The sequence below is a fragment of the Balaenoptera borealis genome (assembly GCF_965194805.1).
Source record: "Balaenoptera borealis genome assembly, chromosome: 3".
NCBI lineage: Eukaryota > Metazoa > Chordata > Mammalia > Artiodactyla > Balaenopteridae > Balaenoptera > Balaenoptera borealis.
Genome location: NC_138866.1, coordinates 172815210 through 172839903, shown reverse-complemented (window position 1 = coordinate 172839903; position 24694 = coordinate 172815210). Strand labels below are relative to the sequence as shown.

The window sequence follows — 24694 nt, the reverse complement described above, 5'->3', positions numbered from 1 at the left end:
TGGCCATGTGTCACCCCCCCACCCCCAGTGTCTTGGTGGACATCAGAGAACAGGCATCAAGTCACCGTGGAGGAGGCCCAGCAGCAGAGGGGGAGAAGTCAGACTCTGTGAGGAACCTAAGAGGACGATGCTTGGAAATCCACCAAGATGCCCCGGAGGGTTTCTTGAGATATGTGAGGAGGACTTCAAACTGAGAAATCAGGGATCTTACAAGAGTTGCTGTGTACAGGGAAGAGGAATATCACTGGCTACTGTTATCATCACCTTCATTTTAACCACTCAGGTTGCCTAGGAAACCCAGATTACAACCTGCTGTGCTGAAACCTGGGGTAATGGAAAAATACAACTGCAGCCAGACCTTGGAGAAAGGGGAAGGCTGTAGGGAGCTTGACCGGCTATGAGTTCAAGAATTATTTATTCCAGTAGCTTCTTCATGAGGTAAGTCAAATCAAACAGTTAGTGGTGTTTTGTTTCCCCTTTATTAAAAAAAGAAATTTGCAACTATGTGAGAAGCTATGGCATTTGTTTTCAAATTCAATAATTTCATTTTTGGTCTCAATATCATATTCTTCTTCAAAAGACCTTATGGGCCATTCGCCTTTCCATTGCCATTCTAAAAACGTCACCAAAATTAGGGGTACAATATTTGGTGTATACATCTCTGTCTTCATTTCTCATAAACATCTCAGGCACAATGCATCTAAGCAGATCTCATTATCCTTTTATCCAACTCTACTCCTCCCCCCTGCAGTTTCTATCTCAGTAAGTGACCTTCCTATACATCAATAACTAATTAAAAAGCTAATTCCAGGTGGAATATCTACCCTCCCTCTAATGAAGTAAACATATAGCCATAAATTCAATTAAAATATTGGAAAACCCAATATTATAAAGTTAAAAATTCTTCAAAAATTAATCTACAATTTCAACAAAGTTCCAATAAAAATTTAAACAATGTTTTGATGAAACTTGACAAGCCAATTCTAAAATTCAAAGGGAAGGGAAAAATGTGAAAGAATCACCAAGAAAATTTTAGGAAAAGGAAAAAAAGGGACGACTTGCGCTACTACATAGCAAAACTATACTATCACGCTACAGTCCTCACCATTGTGTGATGGCAGCACAAGAATAAACAAACCGAGTTCAGACACAGGTCCATCCGTATAGATGAGGGAGAAAGATTAGTGGGAAAAGGATGGCCTGACTCTTAAGTAAATAGTACTGATACATGGAGAACAGTATGGAGGTTCCTTAAAAAACTAAAAATAGAACTACCATACGACCCAGCAATCCCACTACTGGGCATATACCCAGAGAAAACCATAATTCAAACAGAGTCATGTTCCACAATGCTCATTGCAGCTCTATTTACAATAGCCAGGACATGGAAGCAACCTAACTGTCCATCGACAGATGAATGGATAAAGAAGATGTGGCGGGGGCTTCCTTGGTGGCACAGTGGTTGAGAGTCTGCCTGCCAATGCAGGGGACACGGGTTCGAGCCCTGGTCTGGGAAGATCCCACATGCCACGGAGCAACTGGGCCCGTGAGCCACAATTACTGAGCCTGCGCATCTGGAGCCTGTGCTCCGCAACAAGAGAGGCCGCGATAGTGAGAGGCCCGCGCACCGCGATGAAGAGTGGTCCCCGCTTGCCACAACTAGAGAAAGCCCTCGCACAGAAACGAAGACCCAACACAGCTATAAATAAATAAATTTTTAAAAAGTAGTATTATTAAAAAAAAAAAAAGAAGAAGATGTGGCACATATATACAATGGAATATTACTCAGCCATAAAAAGAAACGAAATTGAGTTATCTGTAATGAGGTGGATGGACCTAGAGTCTGTCATACAGAGTGAAGTTAAGTCAGAAAGAGAAAAACAAATACCATATGCTAACACATATATATGGAATCTAAAAAAAAAAAAAAAAAGGTTCTGAAGAACCTAGGGGCAGGACAGGAATAAAGATGCAAACGTAGAAAATGGACTTGAGGACACAGGGAGGGGGAAGTGTCAGCTGGGACAAAGTGAGACAGTGGCATGGACATATATACACTACCAGATGTAAAATAGATAGCTAGTGGGAAGCAGCCGCATAGCACAGGGAGATCAGCTCCATGCTTTATGACCACCTAGAGGGATGGGATAGGGAGGGTGGGAGGGAGACCCAAGAGGGAGGAGATATGGGGATATATGTATATGTATAGCTGATTCACTTTGTTATACAGCAGAGACTAACACAACATTGTAAAGCAATTATAATCCAATAAAGATGTTAAAAAAAATAGTACTGATACAACTGGCTAAGCTTTTTAAAAAGATCAACAATCTGTATTATATATTATATATATATATATTTATATTATTAACCCAATTTATTATACAAGTCAATAAATTCCAGATAGGTTAAAGATCTAATTATAAATACATAAAGCTATAACATGGATGAAACTTAAAAATATTATGTTAAGTGAAAGAAGCCAGTCACAAAAAACCACATATAATATGACCCCATTTATATACGTCCAGAAAAGGCAAAACTATAGAAACAAAAACTGATCACCTACAGTGGGGAGGTAGGGGCATGTTGAGGGGAAATGGAAAGTTACTACAAATGGGTATGGGGTTTTTCAGGGGGCAGACGAAAATGTTCTAAAATTGATTGTGGTAAAGGTTGCACAATTCTGTAAATATAATAAGAACTATTGAATAGGAGAACTAAGAACTGCTTTAAATAAGAGAATGGTATGATACGTGATATATATCTCAATAAAGCTATTAATAGTACGTAAAGCTAAAAAATCCAAGGAAAATATAGGAGAATGTGTTTATTACCTTGTACCAGAAAGTTCATTCACATACACACACACACACACACACAAATTTTCAAATAAACTGTATGACATAAAACCATGTAAGAAAAGACCTTATTAACAAAGTTAAAAATCAAATAATAACTAGAAAAAAATATTTGCAACGTGTATAAGAGACAAAGAATTGATATATGAGCACACTCACCTTCACACACATACAATCACACCTATAAGGAAAAGACAACCAAACAGAAATTAAAAATAGTTATGAATGAGACATTAAAATTTGAAAATCATTCAATCTTATTAATGTAAAATATTATTTAAATCAGCATTTTTTTGCACAGCAAAGGAAACCATAAACAAAACAAAAAGACAACTCTCAGAATGGGAGAAAATATTTGCAAAACAAGCGACCAACATGGGATTAATCTCCAAAATAAACAAACAGCTCATGCAACTCGATATCAAAAAAACAAACAACCCAATTAAAAAATGGGCAGAAGATCTATATAGACATTTCTCCAAAGAAGACATACAGATGGCCAAAAAGCACATGAAAAGATGCTCAACATCACTAATTATTAGAGAAATGCAAATCAAAATGACAATGAGCTATCACCTCACACCGGTCAGAATGGCCATCATCAAAAAATCTATAAACAATTAATGCTGGAGAGGGTGTGGAGAAAAGGGAATCCTCCTACACTGTTGGTGGGAATATAAATTGGTACAGCCACTATGGAGAACAGTATGGAGGTTTCTTAAAAAACTAAAAATAGAGCTACCATATGATCCAGCAATCCCCCTCCTGGTCATATATCCAGAAAAAAACATAATTTGAAAAGATACACGCACCCCAATGTTCACTGCAGCACTATTTACAAAAGCCAGGACCTGGAAGCAACCTAAATGTCCATCAACAGAGGAATGGATAAAGAAGATGTGGTACATATATACAATGGAATATTACTCAACAATTAAAAAGAACAAAATAATGCCATTTGTAGCAACATGGATGGACCTAGAGATTGTTATACTGAGTGAAGTAAGTCAGACAGAGAAAGACAAATAGCATGTGATATAACATATGTGGAATCTAAAAAAATGGTACAAATGGACTTATTTACAAAACAGAAATAGAGTCACAGATGTAGAAAACAAACATAGGGTTACCAGGGAGGAAAGGGGGGGAGGGATAAATTGGGAGATTGGGATTGACATATACACACTACTATATATAAAATAGATAACTAATAAGGACCTACTGTACAGCACAGGGAACTCTTCTCAATACTCTGTAATGGCCTATATGGGAAAAGAATCTAAAGAAGAGTGGATATATGTATATGCATAACTGATTCACTTTGCTGTACACCTGAAACTAACACAACGTTGTAAATCAATTATACTCCTATAAAAGTTTTTTAAAAATCAGCATTTGTTGATCCATCAATTTGGCAAAAATGATTTTAGACTGATACTATCCTATTGGCAAGGGTGTGGAAAAATGAGTATTTTCATATATTGTTGTAGGGGTAGAAATTTGTCAGAGTTGTTGGAGGGTAATTGTGTGGCAATTTATTAAAGCTTTATTTGTGCATACCATTTGGTCCAGCAATTCCACTCTAGCTATCTGTTCTGAAGACATATTCCTACATGTAGATAACAAGCATGGATAAGGATTTTATCTGGAGTATCACTTGCAAAAGTGAAAATTTGGAAACATTTTAAATGCCCATATTTTTGAACGTGGTTAAATCATGATATGCCTATATAAGTAGCTTCAAAGGATGGGATAGATTTACATTTACTAATAGAGAAACTAATACCAGTGGTTGGTTGGTTGGTTGTTTTTGAGGAGATTGATGTTGATATCTTGCTATATCTGTGTAGATTTTTACCCAAAATTATGTATAACTTATCTAATTAAAAATAAGTGGAAACAATAAGGTGTGAAATATTAGTGAGGAACATTTTGAGAAAAATATCAAAACCAGACTTTGCATTGGTCTCCAGCAGAGATTTTAAAATGGACTAATGTAGTTAAAATAAGAGTGTTTAAGGATACTGTGATCCCACTTCTTGAAATTTACCTTGAGGAGAAAAATGCACATGTGCACCCTCCCCCAAAAGTACGCATAAGGATATCCATTCCAGAATTTTTTAGTTAAAAAAATGGAACAAATTAAAGGTTCACACATCAGGGGATGGCTATATAAATTATGATGGGCACATCAAATAAAATTCACTATAGCCATTTGAAAAGATGCTGTAGATTTTTTTTGACTTGGAAAATGTCTTACAATGTATACTTAAGTGAATATATCAGACAATAGAATAGAATATATAGTTTTATCCCATTTACATAAAAAATGGTTTCCATAGCCTTGTGAATTCACATACATAGAGAAGTATCTCGAGGGATCTTTAATGAAATATTGATATGGTAAATTAAAATTATAAAAATCATTTATCTAACTTTTTGTTTAAAACTTAATATGTATTGAGACTATGTTAAGTAACATATACTCATTATTTCATTTGATCTTCATTATACTATAAATTGAGAACTATTATTACCTCCATTTTTTTAGGTTTGAAATTGAAGATAAAAAATTTATACAAGACCCTCCAGCTGGTAAGTGATGGGGTTGAAATCTGTCTTTCTAACTCTGAAGCCCATGCTTCTAACCACTAGTTATTCTACTTCTGTACTCCACACATTTTCTTACACGTATTTAAGTAATTTATTAACTGATGGTTACTGTGTTGTTTCTAAGCCTAACAGTTGCCAAACAGTAGGGAGTTACTGAGAACTGTACACAAGGGATAGTCATAAAGACTAGAAAGAGGTGGTCTGAGGCTCAGGCACTTGTCCTTCCCTTGCTCCTGGCAGACCCTGTTCCCAGCAAGGCCTGGGGAGAGTCTAACACTATGCTTGGAAATGCAGCCCATAAGGTGCTGGACACACAACACACAAACACACACACAGTGGCATTTTATACGGCATTTTGTGACCTCCCTCTTTCTACCCTTTGAGAATCCATGACTTCTTTAAGAAAAAGCTGGACTAGATAGATACTCTCTCTCAAATACCCTATAACTGTTCTTTAAAAAAAAAAAAAAAAATCTGTGGCAGAGGTCTTTAGCAGACATTAAGAATAATATATCTGGGGGTCTACTTAAAAATTCAAATTGTGGGAAATCCCCTGGTGGTCCAGTGGTTAGGACTCCATGATCTGACTGCTGAGGGCCCAGGTTCAATCCCTGGATGGGGAACTAAGATCCCGCAAGCTGCTTGGCACAGCCAAAAAAAAAAATTGCGATTTAACAGATTCCTTATAAATATATTGCCCATCCACCCTGGTACTGTTGGATAAACGCATGGCAAGTTACCTGCAGTTCCTGTGGCTAGGGTGGGTCCTACGGATGCAATATATCTGGATTTTAATAAAACATCTCATTTAAAAGCTCAAATAATTAGACATGCTACATACATGGTTCCTAGCAAGTTCAAAGCTGATAGAAATCCTCTCCTCACCCTCCCCCAAAAAGAATGCAGATAATTATCTGACGTTAGGAACAAAAGTATGGAGAGAGAATCAGAGATAATACAAATACATAGAGAGATGGAATAATAAAATGAATGCTGTTGGAGGGACTATTAGGTTCATTTCAACTAAAGCACTAAGTACACAAATATTATCTTAGGAAAGAGAATTTAACATGCATGCATTTGTAACTAATACGATACATATTCCTCTGTGCTCATCTCATCCCAGGGTAGGAAAAGGCCATTCATAGGAGAGACGTCCTGTTGTTATAGTGATGACTTTGGGGGTCACTGAGAAATGGCAGTGGCAGACAAGGAAAGAGAGCCCAAGGCTATCTGTCCCCATGCAGTGCTCACCTCATGGTCAGTGGGCAACCGTTTTGAGTAACAGTGGTAATAACCCCATGGATGCCTGTAATTTGTACCCTGCTTGAAAGGTTAACTCAGGCCAATGTGTCAAAAGTCCACAAGGAAATATAGAAATTAATGACAACAGTTATTTGATATTGTAATAAATATACACATTTAAATATATATAATATGTTGTAAAATAAATACAATAAAACAAAAAACTATTTTAAAACAGAATGAAGAAAAAAGGGAACTAATATTTGTTAAGCACCAACTATGTACCAGATACTTTATGACGACAATTTCATATCAACACTGCAAAGTATCATCAACCCCATCTTACAGACAAGGAAACTGTAGTCCAGATAAGTGACTCACACAAGTCAAAAAGGCAGGGACAGAAATAGAACTCCAACCCAGGCCAAACTGGCTCTAGAATTCATGGTCTTTTCATGCTATGGCATCATTTCCCCAGATGGGGGCCTGAATTTCCCACCAAATAGACATACTTAATGTATATCAGTCTACTCGTAGTATGAACTGCTAAAAACCACTCACTGGGGTCCATCAGACAGAATCCTTGGCTGAAAAGAGGAAAGAGAATGAACATGGCAGTTTGGTCCTATTTGTTCCTTACAACACCACTAGGAATTATGCAATTATTTCTCATTACCTGGCTTTCTTTTCTGCAATGAAATTCTTATGAGTAACAAAAATAACCTCATAAAGAAATACCTTGAAGTGAGTAATTATTGAAACAATATATGTCTTAGAATCCACATCTTAGGGCAGTGGGCAGCACCTGCACCCTTTTGCAGAGTAAGCATGCTTCAGGGCCCTCCAAAACCTCCTTTAAAAGGCCCAGATGCTAAAATTGCTCTAAGGCAGTTCTGAGCAGCCTCCAGCCTAATAATGTGTTTTAACGCTCTTGACCACCCTGCAAATTAGCGATATTATCCCCATCTTAAAGATGAGGAAAGGGAGGCTCAGGGAGGCAGGACAGCCCAAGGCTTAATATCACAAATCCTCTTCCTTAACAGCTAGGGAGACAAGGCATCTATCTCAGCTTGGTTCCATCTTATGACATCTGCAACTCTTGTGCTGCTGATGGATGTGCCACTAGGAGGGTCTGACAGTTGGAGGATAAGCACTGATTGGCTGTGCCTTGCAGGAAGAGGTATACTGTCTATTGGCTTGGAGAGAGGCAGATGGTGGGGAGAATGGATGATGATGGTGTGAGTCTGTCATTTTCCAAATGGTTGCTGCCAAGAAGAGAAGAGCAGCTGATGAAAATCATGTGTGTCGAAGTAAGGAGACTGGGAAATATGTCTTTTTTTTAAAGACATTGTTTTTCTTATTTGCAATGGAAAAATCTCTTTTTCAGAAAGAATAATACCAAAATGCACTATGTAATAAGCTGCATTTTATAGTTAAGTAGCTGACAAGGTCAGTAAAAGACAAAAGAAACAAGATTCACAAATGTCTTATTTAACAACAAAAGTTATTCAAAGTCGCAGCATTATAAGATAGTGTAGTGCATGCTACTATGTTGATCCTGAAATTTTAGCAAAAATTGTTAAGACTAGCAAAACAGTAACAGAGAAAAAGAGAAATGTTTCAAAATATTAACATGGAGAGCCTCCCTCAAAATGACCCAAGTGCAGACGACCCCACAGTGAACATCAAAATGAACAAGCCGCATTTGCAGAGATTCTAATCAGAGTTTTACTTCTCTAATCCTGATTATGAGAAGACAAACAAGGGCTGCCAGACATATGAGAAAACTCTCTAATGTGGAAGATAAAGATCAGAGCAAACAGAAAACAAAACAAAACAAAAAACCAACTTGGAGGAAACAAACAATGCAAGGAGCAGCATGCTTTTAAAACAACTGTAATTAGTATCCTCAGAGGCACAAGGAAAATATTGCATTCCAGAAGCAAGAACAGAATCCTCCAAAAAGGAGCACTCAGAAAATAAAAAGTGTTCTTGAAATTTTAAAAAATGATAACATAAATAAAAGTTTTAATATAAGAATTACAAGACCCAGAAAACTGGGGGAAAAGATAAATAGAAGGACAACTAAAGAAATAAGAAAGGGGTGGGATGGGGAGGGTGGGAGGGAGGGAGATGCAAGAGGGAAGAGAAATGGGAACATATTGTATATGTATAACTGATTCACTTTGTTATAAAGCAGAAGCTAACACACCATTGTAAGGCAATTATACTTCAATAAAGATGTTAAAAAAAAAAAGAAATAAGAAAATTAAAAAACAATTCCAGGAAGTCTGGCATCAGAATTATCAAATTACCAGAAAAAACAGAGACAACAAAGGAGAGGAAATCATAAGCAAAATTTTTTAGAACTAAAAGACATCAGTTTCCAGATTGAAAGGCTGACTAAGTAGCCAAGACGGTGGAAGAAACTGACCCACCATAAAGCACATCAGTTCAGAATACAGGCATACCTCAGAGATACTGTGGGTTTGGTTCCAGACCACCACAACAAAGTGAATATCGTAATAAAGCAAGTCACTCGAAATTTTTGGTTTCCCAGTACACATGTACTGGGAAAGTTATGTTTACACTATATTATAGTCTGTTAAATGTGCAATAGCATTATGTCTAAAAAACCATGTACATACCTTAATTTAAAAATACTTAGTTGCTAAAAAATACCAACCATTATCTGAGCCTTCAGTGAGTTGTAATCTTTTTGCCATAGTAACATTACAGACCACTGATCCCAACTCACCATAAGAAATACAATAATGAAAAAAATTGAAATATCACGAGAATTATCAAAATGTGACAGGAGACGTGAAGTGAGCAAATGCTGCTCACTTTTCACTGGAAAAATGGCGCCAAGAGACTTGCTCTATGCAGGGTTGCCAGAAACCTTCAATTTGTATCTGCAAACCACAATAAAGTGAAGCACAATAAAATGAGGTCTGCCTGTAGGGTGGACCAAGAAAATCTCCTGCAAGTTAGAGAGAGAGGAAAAAGTGGCCATATTCAAAGTGTCAGGATTCAGAATGGCTTTGTACTTTCCAAGACCAACACTGGAATCCAGAAGCTGATAAAATAATGCCTTCAAAATTCTGAAGGAAAATTAATTCTAACTTAGAATTCAATACTCAGCCATAAATTATAGATAAGGTAAAATTAAAACACTTTTAGAAATGTAAGGTCTCAAAAATCTTGCTTTTCTGTACACTTTCTCAGGAAGCTATTGAAGATGCCTTCACCAGGTGAGGGAGTAAAAGGAGAAGGAATATGTAGGATTCAGGGAAGAGGTGATTCAAAACAGGAGAGAGAAAAAGGGGAATTTTCAAGATGATAGTGAAGAAAAAGTCCTAATAATAACTGGGCACCAAGTATACAGATGAATGAAATAATGTGATTCAAGAGAATGGCATGGCAATGGCTGCCATCCTGATTTCCTCTGCTATAATATCCACTAAGAGAAACAAAAAACAAGATGAGTTCAGAAAGCCCACTTAGTCCTGGAATGGGCCCAAAAGTAATCAAAGATGATCACTGCCCAGCCAGCCTAGGAAGATCTCTAGGGACAGTGTCTCAAAAATGTATATATAAGAACTGATAGATTAGCTGTTGTGATAAACTTTGTGGAAAGTTTTACTAAAAGGTCATTAGAAGAAATGGAAATAATTAAAAATAAATACAAAGAAAACTCAGCAAATGAAAAAAAAGGGATTCTTAACTTTATGAAAAATATAAAGGAAGGAAAAATAACCACATACACAGAGATGCTCAGTTATAAAGAATATTAGAACAATCGTCATACTAATTTAACCAAAATTAGTAGTAGAACTATATTGGGAAGATAAGAAAGGAGGAACAAAATGATGACAGAATAAAGAGGTAGCTATATCTTTCATGATAATTTAATAGATAACATCTAAAATGGACAAATAAAGAGATAGCAATATATACATAGTTTTTAGAGCTTTGGAGATGTGTAAAGGCCAGAGGAGCTTTATTTATTTATTTATTTATTTTTTGGCCGCATTGGGTCTTCGTTGCTGCACGTGTGCTTTCTCTAGTTGCAGCGAGTGGGGGCTATCCTTCATTGCGGTGTGTGGGTTTCTCACTGCGGTGGCTTCTCCTGTTGTGGATCATGGGCTCTAGGTGCACGGGTTTCAGTAGTTGCAGCATGCAGGCTCAGTAGTTGTGGCTCGCAGGCTCTAGAGCTCAGGCTCAGTAGTTGTGGAGCACAAGCTTTGTTGCTCTGCGGCATGTGGGATCTTCCCGGACCAGGGCTTGAACCCATGTCCCCTGCATTGGCAGGCGGATTCTTAACCACTGCGCCACCAGGGAAGCCCCCAGAGGGGCTTTAAAAGAGTTGAATTTTCCTCCCATGGGAATTCCCTGGTAGTCCAGTGGTTAGAACTCTGTGCTTTCACTGCTGAGGGCGCAGACTCCATCCCTGATCTGGGAAAGAAGATCCCGCAAGCCTTGCAGCTCAGCCAAAAAATTTTTAAAAAGAAAAAAAAGAGTTGAAAGTCATTGCCTTTGGGGACTGGGACCAGGAGAAGTGAGATGGGGTGAGTCAGGAAACAAATTTTGTAATAGATCTTTTACTACTATTTGCCATTTTAAACTACATGCCTGCAAAGCTTTGATTTAAAATTTAATTTAAAAATGAAAATAAAGAAAAGAAAAATGTTGAACTTCCAGTATAAACAGGTAGGCTCTCAAGTGATTAATTTGAATATTAAAAAGAGACATGATATTATTTGAACCCCTGCCTGAGTAGGGGTATAATACAGATTACACCTGGAATAACCCAGCTCTTTTCACCTTAAATATTTTCATTTGTATTTCTGTGGTGCTTTCACCCTTTTTAATTGTTTGCATAGTCAGTGATCTAATCTTCTCCAGGATCCAGAATTTCATCCACAGGCAGAACAGGATCTGTTACTTGCTCATATTATTTCTCTGAAACTCAGTGGTACAGGGAATGATTATCCTCTCCTAGGAAAGAAGATACTCTCCACTATATATGTAACCTGCACTGCCTTGAATATTCAAAGCCCCTCGGAATTGTAAGTACTTCACATTTTTCAAAGTGCTTTCTCATGTTTTTATTTGATCTTGCAACAGCTCTGAAAGGTAGGCCAGACAGAAGCTCAGAGAGGTTGAGTGACTTCCCTAAGGTCACTCAGCTGGTCAAAGCAGGGCCACGAGTAGATTCATCTGCTTGTGACTCTCTTCACCTACCACGCTGTACAGCAGCCTTGTTTTCACATTTCATGGAGTTTAATAAGCTCCAATTGCTGGCAGCCGGATGACCAGATGGTGGGGAGAAAAGATAGAGGGTGTGTGTGAATTTACTTCTCCAAAGTAGAGCCACTGCGTCCAGACCTGGCCTAAGAAAAAATTGCCCTCTGCTCAGGAGATCAACCCCAGAACTTGCCCTGCAAACAGCACAAATTTGGGGTCTTAGGACTTTTCCACATTCAAGGTTCTCTTCTAAAATTGGAAATGTCCCTGAAAAAGAGAGTAAGTACCTTACTACTTATCCTTCGGCAGGACTGGTTGGCAGTCAGCTGAAAATAAGCCTGAGCTACTGGAAGATGGTTAAGAGAGGAAGAAAGAGGCACGGATTTATCCTAATTCCATATTGTTCCCGGGGTTAACCTTGGCCATCCTAGCCAGAATTATTTTAAAAGATTCCTTTAGCAGGAACATCATTAACGGGCCAACTCTCATTTTGTGACTATATAGAGTGATTGAAAAAAAACGACAACAATCAAAACCCAAAATTTCCCTGCGCAGTTCAGGTCACTGAGAAGCATTTAGGATAAACTGGCATTCAAATCATAAGTTATTTGTGTGTCAATTTAAAATCAGTTGGATGTTTCATCTTGTTCATCAGGAACAAGATTTTTCTCCCTATTTTTAGCAAAAATTGCAAGCTGAGCACGTGCAGTCTCTGCTAAACAGAATATGAACAAGGATTTCTTGTAGCTCCTCAATGTATGGGGAGCATGATGAAGCTCAGAGAAGGACAGAACCAAAAACAAGCTGTGATGACCACTTGGAGATACAAGTCAAACTCAACTCTGGCTTCTGAGCTGGATATTAGTACTCTACCTTTTAAAAATTTTAATGAGTATTACACATACATTTACATTTATGGCTTATGAGAATACATTTGTGCCAGTCTATGTACAGTGAGTAGCAAAGTCCATGCAAATTTAAATATAGAGTAGGGCTTCCCTGGTGGCGCAGTGGTAAAGAATCCGCCTGCCAATGCAGGGGACACGGGTTCGAGCCCTGGTCCGGGAAGATCCCACATGCCGTGGAGCAACTAAGCCCGTGAGCCACAACTGCTGAGTCTGCACTCTAGAGCCCGCAAGCCACAACTAGTGAGCCTGCATGCTGCAACTACTGAAGCCCGCACGCCTAGAGCCCGTACTCTGCAACAAGAGAAGCCTGCGCACCGCAAGGAAGAGTAGCCCCTGCTCGCCACGACTAGAGAAAGCCCACGTGCAGCGACAAAGGCCTGACGCAGCCAAAAATCAATCAATCAATCAATTTTTTTTTAAATAATAATAAATATAGAGTAAAGGATAATTGTAAGATATCTCAATCAGGGATTCTGCTATTCTTCACATATTTTAAAGGCATAACACACAGAGGTTACATAACTGCCTTTACGGAAAACCCTGCATTCAGAGTTGTTTTCGAAGCCTGTTTGCAGCTGAGTGTTTACTAAATCAAGCACTAAAAACTAGATTTACACTGGTTGTTCGAAGCTGAAAGCCAGCTGCAGCTGCCATTAGAGCAATTCAATTTCTTTTTTATAAAGCACAAGTAAGGCTCAATTTACTAAAGTTTTATTTCCTTTTTATGCATCACATATGCTAGGGGAAAAAATTAAGTTTATGAGATTAAAAATGAGTTTTATGCTAAATGTTTACAAAGTTTCAGCTGGTTGCATTTGCAAGCCCTCAAACCCACCAAGTTCAACTTCTGGTTTTTTTTCTTTTCCATTTCAACAAAAGAAGGTCTTTGGGTTTGTCAAAGGAAATTTCCCCAGCCCCCTTCTCTGTTCTCATCTAGCTCTGCCTTCCTCTTTCACATCATACAATTTTACGACAGTTGAGATAGACAGATAAATACGTTCCTTCATGATGTCAAAATCTTTAGTAGGCACGTTCTTGTATGAACTCAATTGCTTTCTTTTTTTTAAATTTTTTTTTGATGTGGACCATTTTTAAAGTCTTTATTGAATTTGTTCTGTTTTATGTTTTGGTTTTTTGGCTGCGAGGCATGTGGGATCTTAGCTCCCCGACCAGGGATCAAACCCGCACCCCCTGCACTGGAAGGCGAAGTCTTAACCACTGGACTGCCAGGGAAGTCCCTCAACTGCTTTTTTAAATGGTTCTTTTTTTCCTCCATTCCCTGTCTTGATTTACCTAGTCTGGTGACGTTTTTCATTTCTGCAGTCATCTCTAAAAAAGCCACATAGCTTTTACTTGATAGAGGGAAACATCTAGATAACTAACTGCTGCTGATTTGGAGAAGAGTACACTTCATCAATTACAAACTACAGTAGCCTAGAAAAGGATGAGTGTTACATTTCTTTGCTCCAGAATTAATGGGCACAGAGAATTATTATTTTTTTAAATTGTGCTTACTTAATTCAGGAGACCCCAAGATAGCCATTATAATAGATTTCACTATGCAAATTCTCCCTCCCTCTGAAATCCTTTGGCCTTTCTAAGGATTGGTTTTGTAAATTCCTCCAGTTCAGATTAAGCTCTTGGCGAATCTGTCATCTTAAGAAATACTCATTGATGTAGAGAACAAACATATGGACACCAAGGGGGTAAAGTGGTGGGGGGGGTGGTAGTGGTGGTGGGATGAATTGGGAGATTGGGATTGACATATATACACTAATATGTATAAAATAGATAACTAATAAGAACCTGCTGTATAAAAAATAAAATAAAATTCAAAAATTCAAAAAAAAAAAAGAAAGAAACACTCATTGAAAAAGACAGGGTAGAAAAATACAAAAAGATGAAAAAGGCTTCGAGACATAAGGCCAGAGAAACCATCCAAATTATCAATGGAATAAGTCCATTTATGTTCAGTAGCTCATCCTGCCTCTACTTAACTGTCAAAAAGTCAAGTTTCAAGCCTTCTTAGTATCAGTAAAGGAGACTCTAGAGTCTTAAAGTATGAGATTGGGAAAAGGAAGGAGAAAAAAATCAACTTGTAGACCTCAGAGTAGATGACAGATGGGAAGCGTCCTGTGAGAACAAGTTGTCGTGCTGGCCAGGGGAGCTCAGTTCTGTGCAAGCATGTTACAGAGGGTTCCATAAAGGGTTCTCAGCTGGGCAGAGCTCACAGAACCTTCAGCACCGAGATTCTTCAGCAAAGAAGAGAAAAGAAGGTCATCTCCCAGGCATTGCCCTACATGAGGGAAGAGTTGCCATGGATCAACTTAAGCCAGAAACACTAGCTAGGGGTCAGTAGACTAGAATTCTCCAGAGATGTGAACCAAATAATCTCATTCCAAAAGGCAACTCCTGGCAAATAGGATGGCTTACATGACAAACAGTGACAAGAACACCAACTACAGAGAAATGAACAATCCCCACACAGAAATGAAAGTTGAAAGATGCCTACAAAACACCGATCAATCTCAACCTGCAACCTACAGTAGCAAAGGTGGAGCGCAGTGGAGATGACCTTGGGCGCTTGATCTGAAGTGCTTCTGGCAACAAAGGAGAGCACCTGGGACTTGGCCAGGAGAGGGAGGAAATTGAAGGGTGGGGTTGCCTTGATTTTACAGTAAGGGACTTAGACCATAGATCACTTTTTACTGGCATGTTAACTGCCCCCCCCGACCCCCACTGCTTTAACTGTACCCCTTCAAACTATTACACCTTCGAAAATGAGCATCACACCAACAAACCATCAACCACACCCTTGGAATCCTCACCCTCATTTAGGGGAGACAAGGGACATGTTTATGAAATCAATAGAAACAATGAAGACCTGATTGGTAAGGTGTTACCCACAATTCATCATAAACTTGGGAAGACAGAGGGGTCCATGTATGTAGGAGTGGTCAGAGAAGTTTTTCCAGAAGGGATGGGCCTTGAAAGACATACAGCATTTGGATAGAAGACCAAAGGTATTTCCAGCATATGGAGGGATATGAGCTATAGCATTTGATGCAGGTATGAGAATGGCATGTTTGTAGAAAGGAGGACAGCAATGAGGAGGCCAAGTGGAGCCCAGGGCTAGGAGAGTTGCAGAAGGTGATGTTTGAAAAAGGGATTAGACTCAGGATTTGGAGGATTGTCAACACTGGGCTGAAGAGCAATGACAAGGCTTTGAAGGTGATGAGAAGAAAAATGGAGGGGCATCTTAGAGAGAGCAGTCTGCTGACAGGACAGCAGGATAGAGGGGACAGGAATGAAGACAGGTCACTCAGGGCACAGCAATAATGATCCAGGCATGAGGTAATGAAGCACAAGTGGGAAATTGGAAGCCACAAGGAGAAAAAAGTTGGGGTATTTATTCTCCCCACACACCACACCACCACACCACCCCACCCCCATCCCATTCCTCATGAGAGTTTAGCAATGGTTGCATTCCTCTAGGAACTGGTGGGTGGTCCCACTTCATTAGATACAGCTCTCTCTGGACTCCCATAACATTGTTTACTCCTCTTCAAGACTAGGGGTGATAAGAGCACCCTAATGGTATTAGCACCTGGGAGCTTTCCCATCCCTTTATGGTTTCTTTAATTTTATCTCCGTGTCTTTTTTTTTTGAATGGGCCATTTGTGTCTCTGCAGACCCTAACGGATGTAAACACCAAAAACATTTGGAAAGAAAAGTAAAGAAGTCATGAATTGGGCTGGAAGAAAAAAAGAAGGCTGTTGAATACACTTTTGAGTCTGGGGACTTGGAAAACATAGCATAGAAATATAGAGCAGTGGTTAGGGGTAAAGGCTCTTAGAACAACACTGCCTGGGTGAACCTTGGTTCCTCTACTTTGTAGCTGTGTGATGTCAACCGGGGGCATATGGCTTCACATCTCTAGGCGCGAGTTCCTTCATCTGTAAAATAGGATAATAATTCCTTTAAGGACTAAATGAGTTAATACATAAAAATGCTTAGCATGGTGCCAGGCTTCGTGTACATGCTGCTTAAGCATTTTCCATTATTATCACAAGAACTCACATAGGGAATATTGATTATGAACTAAACCTTATACACTTTGAGCTTAATGGTGACAATAGAATACTTAAATGGAAATTTACAGGAAGCACTTGGAAATAAATACTGACATTTGGGTAAGAGGAAATTACTAAGGTATAGACAGATAAACTTTGAAAATGAATGACCTTTCCAAAGGGAAGAACACATCAAAAGAACAGCCAAGTTCGGAAAAATAAGCTTTGGAGAAATGTAAAGTAGGTAGGAGGATGATGAGAGATGAAAAAAAGAATAGGAAAAAAGAAGCAGAAGAGCTGGATTTCATGGTATTAGGGAAGATAAAAGAGCCAGAAGCAATGAAAATGACAAGTGCCTTCTAACTTCACAAAGAGATTACCTGGGTCTTCAAGAGATAAACCTGAGGGAATGGAGTAGAAGTGGGAAAGGAAGGGAGACTTAGGTCTTTAAAAAAAAAGCTAGAGAAAATAGGTACAGCCACCAGTAGATTATTCTGTGGATTTTTCCCCAGGATGCAACAGACATGGGCATATTTAAATGGAAAGAGGAAGAAATTAAGAGAGAGAAAAAGTGAAAATTCTAGGGAAAGAAAAAACAAGTAAGGTTGCAAAATGCTTCTGGGAAAAGATAAGAAGCTAGGAATAGAGGGACTTCCTGGTGGTCCAGTGGTTAAGACTTGTGCTCCCAATGCAGGCAGCGCAGGTTTGATCCCTGGTCAGGGAGCTAAGATCCCATATGCTGCATGGCGTGACCAAAAAAAAAAAAAAAAGCTAGGAGTAAAAATCAAATCAGAATTTCTTTGGAAAGAGAAATCAAAATTCTAAGTGTTTGCAGGGTTTTCTTACCCTAATGAAATTCTTTTCACTTATAACAAAGCTAGCTACTGAGATTTTAATTATTATGGTCCAGCTGTGAATCTGAGCAATTTTAAAACAAAACCAAAAAATGGCAACCTATACTCTTTCATTGCAAAATAACATTGTGGTTAAAAAATGGTCTCCAGAGTAAGACTGGCTGAGTTTATAACTCCAGACTTGTCACTTGGTAGCTACGTGCTTTGGGGCAAATTACTTTATCTTTCTATACCTAAATTTCCACATTTCTAAAATGGAGATAATAATAGTACAGGCTTCACTGGGCCTCTCTGAGGAATAAATAAGATAACGCAAATTAATTGTTCAGAACAATGCCTGGGATATAGTAAAGATTCAATAATCCTTAGTTATTATTATTCACACATATCCACGTTGTACAACAATTATATCTTATTTCTTTCTCCTCAGGCCAGTACTCTGATTTCTTTCAACTCAAAGAGAACATCAATACATAAAAATCCCATGATAATGTAAATTCAGATATAATGCAGTTGGACATTGGCAAGTGTCTTCATCTGTGTTCAGCCTTGCTTTTGGAGTGGGGCAGGGCAGGCAAAGTTCTCATCTTCTGGAGGGGAGACACATGCGATGAGGGGCAAGGCTGGGCGGAGAAACTGTGTCACAGAAAATAGGGGTACAAAGGTAGCATCGCCACATCCCCAATAATCTGTCAGGCCAATCTCCCTCACACTGGGCTGAAGAAATGGGCATCAAGTGACCTAGAGATTTCTGGAATCCCTGCTGCTGTCCTGAAAGTCCAGCCAGACCCAAGACCCAGAATCTTCCTCACTGATATTTAACCAGAGTGGCACCAAATTGCATGTGGGACCAGGAAGAATTTAAATGGCGTGGTCCACCAGCTGCAGAGGCTCCCCTCGTTACTTGATTTATCTCACAATCCTGTTGACTCCATATTTACACTATCGGAACTTTGGTACCCTCATTTATCAAGTTACAGTAGGGTTTTCCTGTACTTCAGCTGTCTTCAGAAAATTGTTCTAGGTTGATTAATAGACTCTTAAACCTGTTAGTTTTTCTATCTGCCCTGGCCAAACTCTGATTTTCTCGAGGGCAGGGTTCATTTTAATCTAGTTGTGTTTTTTTCCCCCCATCTCCCACTATGACCAGCACAATGTAGTAAGAAAATAGTTACCATGGCAACACAAGAATGGGGCTCATGGAGCTTAGGAGGGATTTAGCCTCACCCCACCATTCCATCATCTCCATATCTCCATCAACCCCTACTCACTCCCGTTTTCAAATGAATTCTGCCCCTAATTCCCTTTGTCGTAGAAATTCTGGAGCAACTTCTGAGTTGGTACTAAATAAATGTTGCTGAAATTTTCTGATTTGACCAGTATGCTGGATCCCTTTTTATGTCCCTTGAGTGTGTCTCTAGCTCCCCTTTGTGGAGAATAATGAGCAGGGTATCTCCAGCAGCTAATTCAGCTGGGTCAGGGTCCCAAGAGGAAAGAGACAGAGATCCTGGGATTAATTTAGTTGACCTACACAGAAAGGCAAATGCTGTTTTGATAGCTAATTGCTAACTGTTATCAAGAGAGAAACAGCCTAAATAGAGACAAAAACAGGAAACAGACTGAAAACAGGCACCTGGCCAACTACTTTGAGTTGAGTGCATAAAAATCCAAATTGTATCCACTCTTCCATCTGAGTCCTCATAAGATCCCTTCCCTCTTGAGTCTGGAAAATCCTTTTCCAGTCTTTTTTGGACAATCAAAGGCTTTTAAAGTTGCCCATTTAGACATCTGCCGGTGTTTGTTACAGCTGCTTAAAAGTTCACAACGGAGCAGTCTCCACCCAGGAATCACTCTATCAGAATGAAATGACTGCCTCGCTCCCACCCTAGCTTATGTCAGTTTCTGTTACCATCTTTCATTTCTCTCACCCACCAATCTGTTCTGCTACAAGCGGGCAGATAATGGCTCCTCCTTTGCAGTGTCTTTTATCAACACTAATATAGCACTGCCGTGTTCGTTTTTCTTATTGTTTCAGAATTGAGGCTGCCCAGCGTGTAAACTCCACGGGGTAATGAATAAATGGTGCATGGTTTTATTCACCTTTGAACGGATGCGTTGACTAAAAGACTCTCTTTGTTTATTCATTCAGTATCCAGGTGCTGGTTTTAGCTTCAAGGAGTTGACAGCACATTTGGGAAGACATAGAAGCACAGAGTAGGAAGGTTAGGAAAGGCTTTCTCAAGGACAGAGTACCTGGGACTTCCCTGGTGGTCCAGTGGTTAAGACTCCGAGCTTCCACTGTAGGGGGTGCAGGTTCGATCCCTGATCAGGGAACTAAGATCCCGCATGGCCAAAAAAGCTTAAATGTGAAACTGTGCAGGCGGGAACGATGGGGACGGTATTCACAGAAGGAGCTGTGTGTGCACCGAGGCAAAAAGGAGCACAGCTCATTCAAGGAGCAATTCATGTGGCTGGAAAGTAGAGAGGTAGGAAGGGACCAGCTAAAGGTCATGTTGGAGGGAAAGAAAGCCATACAGAAGAACTTACAGTTCTTTGGCAAGGGAAGTAATGAGAGGTTTTTTTAAACATTCTGAGATTCTTCAATTTCGAAAGCTAGCCCCAGAAAGGAGGATGATATTCAGTGCTGGATAACTCAAGGCTGGGAGAAAAGTTAAGAGGCTGTTAAAATAAGCCCCACTAGAAATAATAAATAGATAGCATGGAACAATCATGGCGACTGATAAGATGTGGGGAGGTCAGAAAATGAAGGAGTCACTGATGGTTCACAGGTTTCTGGCTGAGCAACCAGGTAGATTGTGAGACCACTCTCTGACCCAGGGAATACGAAGAATTCAGGAAGAGTTTAATTGTTAGATGCACTGACGTTGAGGTTTCCACAGGACTTTTAAGAAGAAATGTTCAATATACAATTAGATACTGAATTCAAGAAAAAATTCAATACTAGAGACATAAATTTGGGACCCCTTAGCACAATGGTGGGAGCTAAAATTGTGAGAGTAGATAAGTTCATTCAAAGAGCCTGTGGAGAATGAGAATCAAGACCAAATTGACCACAAGCAGACCCTAGCTTTACAGATGTCTACCACTCCACACTGAAACTGCACCCAAAGACACATACCATATGATATCACTTACATGTGGCATCTAAAATGTGACACAGATGAACCTATCTGTGAAGCAGACACAGAATCACGAACATAGAGAACAGACTGGTGGTTGCCAAGGGGGAGGGGGTGGGGGAGGGGGTGGGGGAGGGATGGAGTAGGAGGGTGGGGTTCACAGATGTGAGCTCTTACACATAGAATGGATAAGCAACAAGGTCCTACTGTATAGCACAGAGAACTATATTCAGTGTCCTATGATAAACCATAATGGAAAAGAATATTTTAAAAAAAGAATATATATATGTGTGTATAACTGAATTAGTTTGCTGTACAGCAGTAATTAACACAACATTGTAAATCAACTATACTTCAATTAAAAAAGAATTTTTTTTAATAAAAAGAAGAATGAAACTGCACCCAGAGGGAGTTTCCTGGCAGTCCAGGGGTTAGAACTCCATGATTCCACTGCAGGGGGCACGGGCTTGATCCCTGGTTGGGGAACTAAAATCCCACAAGCTGCGTGGCACGGTCAAAAAAAAAAAAAAAAAAAAAACAATTGCACCCAGAACAAAGGAAAGTCCTACTCCCCCATATTCTCTGGATGGGTTTACTTACTGTTCTATAGTCTTTCGTGGGTTTTTGAAGGTCATTTTGGAATTGGTGTAATTTCCTGAAGATTACATTTTTCAAATTTGAATTCATCTAATGAACTAAGAGTGAGAGTGGGAATGAGGATGAGCATTGGTGAGTCACCTGATGGGACTGAGGTGGGGACATTTGATAGTTTCACTCAAATAGGGTATCAATATTGATACAGCCAGTGTCAGATCCACCCTAGAAAGTCTTATTAGGTATCTTGGTACTTCCCAGTGGTAAAAGTTAGTCATCACAAAGTATTGCTACACATTTTAATGATGAAAAAGAATACTGAGGAAACACGCGATCTATAAAAATTCCATACCCTTCCGCACTTCTTCAAACACCCACATGGGTACACCTTCTCTCAGTGCCTATGGCTATTACATGAGGTCTCGTATCCTGCCTTGGTCAACACCGGGTCTTGGCGGGTTCTCCTGATCATTACCTACTTGATCCTACTCTTTTCCCTCACTTTTCAGCATGTTCCATTCACCAAGACACTTGAACAAGCCACTTGGCTGTGTGCAGGTGGCTTCCGCTCTGTATTAATCAGGATTATCTGGGTTGCAAGTGACAGAAACCCAAGTCAAACTAGTTGAGGCAAAAGGAGAAGTGTACTGGCTCCAAGAAGCTTGGCTCAGACATGCTCTCTGTCTGGTGTCTCTGCCCCTTTCTGCAGCTTGGCGCCCACCTCTCTCCTCCTGGACTGACCTTCTCCACAGAGCAGGAGGCAGCACCACACTTCTCATCTCCTAGGATTCACTCCAGAGGAGCTCTCAGACGCATTCTCACTGGTCCTCAGTTCAAAATGCCTAAGAAATTTCTCTGATTGGCCAGCCTAGGAAACACATCAACCTCATGACCACACATTTGTCCAGAAAGATGGTATTCCCAGAAAAAAAAAAAAGGCAAAATAATAGACATCCACCATATGCTCATTGTAGAATCCCCCCCCAGTTACCTCGCTCCCCTGCACACCTGTCTGTGTGCCTTACAGATCAGGGAAGCGTTTCCTCTTTTAAAGCCTATTTCATTTTTATTCTGCTCAATCACTCGTTAAGGTCTCACCTACTCCCAGGCTGACACTCTTCACTCCTCTAAACTTGCCTAGATACCTTTCCTTCCGGGAATCACTTGTGAAACTACCTGTCTTCTGCTCACCTAATGAAAGCACAGATGAGATGGGAGGAGGTCAGAGTTCAGACAAGCAGGATTGCCAAAAAGAGAGAATATTTTCACTGCTGGTTTCATATGACAGTTTTGCAATCCTACCAAGTAGGAAGCTTGGTGAATTCAAAGAGGAGAAATCTATCATTTCTTTGTGCGAATTCTGATTTCAAAAAAAACCTCTTTAGAGACATATGGCAACTTAAGAGAGAAGGAAACCAAAGTATGTGACATTCTTGGATCAACAAATAAAATGAAAACCTCCTTAAAAGTTAACAAGGTAGGGGCTTCCCTGGTGGCGCAGTGGTTGGGAGTCTGCCTGCCAATGCAGGGGACACGGGTTCGAACCCTGGTCTGGGAAGATCCCACGTGCTGTGGAGCAACTAGGCCCATGAGCCACAATTACTGAGCCTGCGCGTCTGGAGCCTGTGCTCTGCAACAAAAGAGGCGGTGATAATGAGAGGCCCGCGCACCGTGATGAAGAGTGGCCCCCACTTGCCACAAGTGGAGAAAGCCCTCGCACAGAAATGAAAACCCAACACACCCATAAATAGATAAATAAATAAATTTTTTAAAAAAAAGTTAACAAGGCAAAGATGAATGTGGATTCTAACATGTGAAGTTAGCGGTATTTAGTGATTTAGCTCTCCTGGAGGTTATTACACCAGAACAGAGTCAACACGGAACTTAGTTTGATCTATAGTTCCAGTAAAAGAAATCTGAAATTAACCTCGGTGTAATCTGAGTATGGAGTATTTCTAATGGGTCACTGAGCAGTTTGGTGATTACCCTTCTGTTCTTTGAAAATAAGAAAACACAAGGCTGATGACTGGCTGGAAGACAGATTTGGAAAATGTGAGGACACCCAACATCATTTATCTAAGGTTACATTTGAATACAATCAGTTCTAAAATGTGTTAGTCATTTTACTCCATTAAATGTTTAACAGCCATTTCTTTGTTATACGTATTGAAAACTTCCCCTTCATCAATTACTATCTCTTATAATTTTCATTTCCTTGGCTATGTGGCCTCTAGTAGAAGAAACAAAATAAGTAAAGATTATGTTTTTATAAGTTATTTTCCAATATTCAATCTTCTCCCAATAAATAAATATTAATTCAAAAATCTGAATGTTATATATAATGGTTATGATTCACTTTAGTTCATTCCTAGTAAGTTGAAAACTGTTAAAGCTTTCACATCATTTTTCAATATAAAAAATCATGTTTCATGGATATTACCACTAGGTGGCTCAAATGGCTGAAATATTAATTCAATATATGAGCAGGAAAAAAAAAACTTTAAAGATTTATATCTTTTTCTGTAATTATATGCTTTATACATTAATTTCTACAAACTTATATACTACTTATAGATTATCACTATAATACTACACATGGGAGACAATTACATTAATATAGGTCATCATCATGTATGCCATTTTTATGAAGGAGAGAGGATTAATAGACAAAATGAATGCGTTATGTTACATTTTATCATAAAAATGTAATAATAAAATAAATTAAAATCTTGCCAGCTGACAGAGAACACAGTATTCAGTGGAGTCTAAATCGTCAGAGTCTCGAGTTGTATTTCATTTAAATTTATTCAGGCAATTGTAGACATTACCTGCTATACTTCCTGGCAATTGTGGTTATTTATGTCTCTTAGAAGCAAGTGGCTCACAGCCAGAGCTCAAGCTCAATGTAGTCCAGGGACCTTGAAAATCAAGCCATTCTTCCTTATAGTAAGTTACTGAAATGCAGGATGCTCAGGATACTGCGTCCATTACATTAGATACCTTGGGACCCTCTACTCTTTCTGATACAAAGAAAACAGATGCAGGAAATGATTATTTCTTCCCAACTTTAATGAGCATCTTATGATTCTATTGAACTGCTCAGGATAGAGTACCAGGAGGTAAAGGAAAAATGGCTTCTCTCCAAGCTGGGAAGGA

At 39.3% G+C, this 24694-nt stretch overlaps 1 long non-coding RNA gene across 1 annotated transcript in view; it reads right to left on the bottom strand.

Annotated features, from left to right (window-relative positions):
* Positions 1–24694, bottom strand: part of LOC309625721 — an 87120-nt gene that overhangs the window by 60509 nt on the left and 1917 nt on the right. The gene's annotated exons all lie outside the window — the stretch shown is intronic.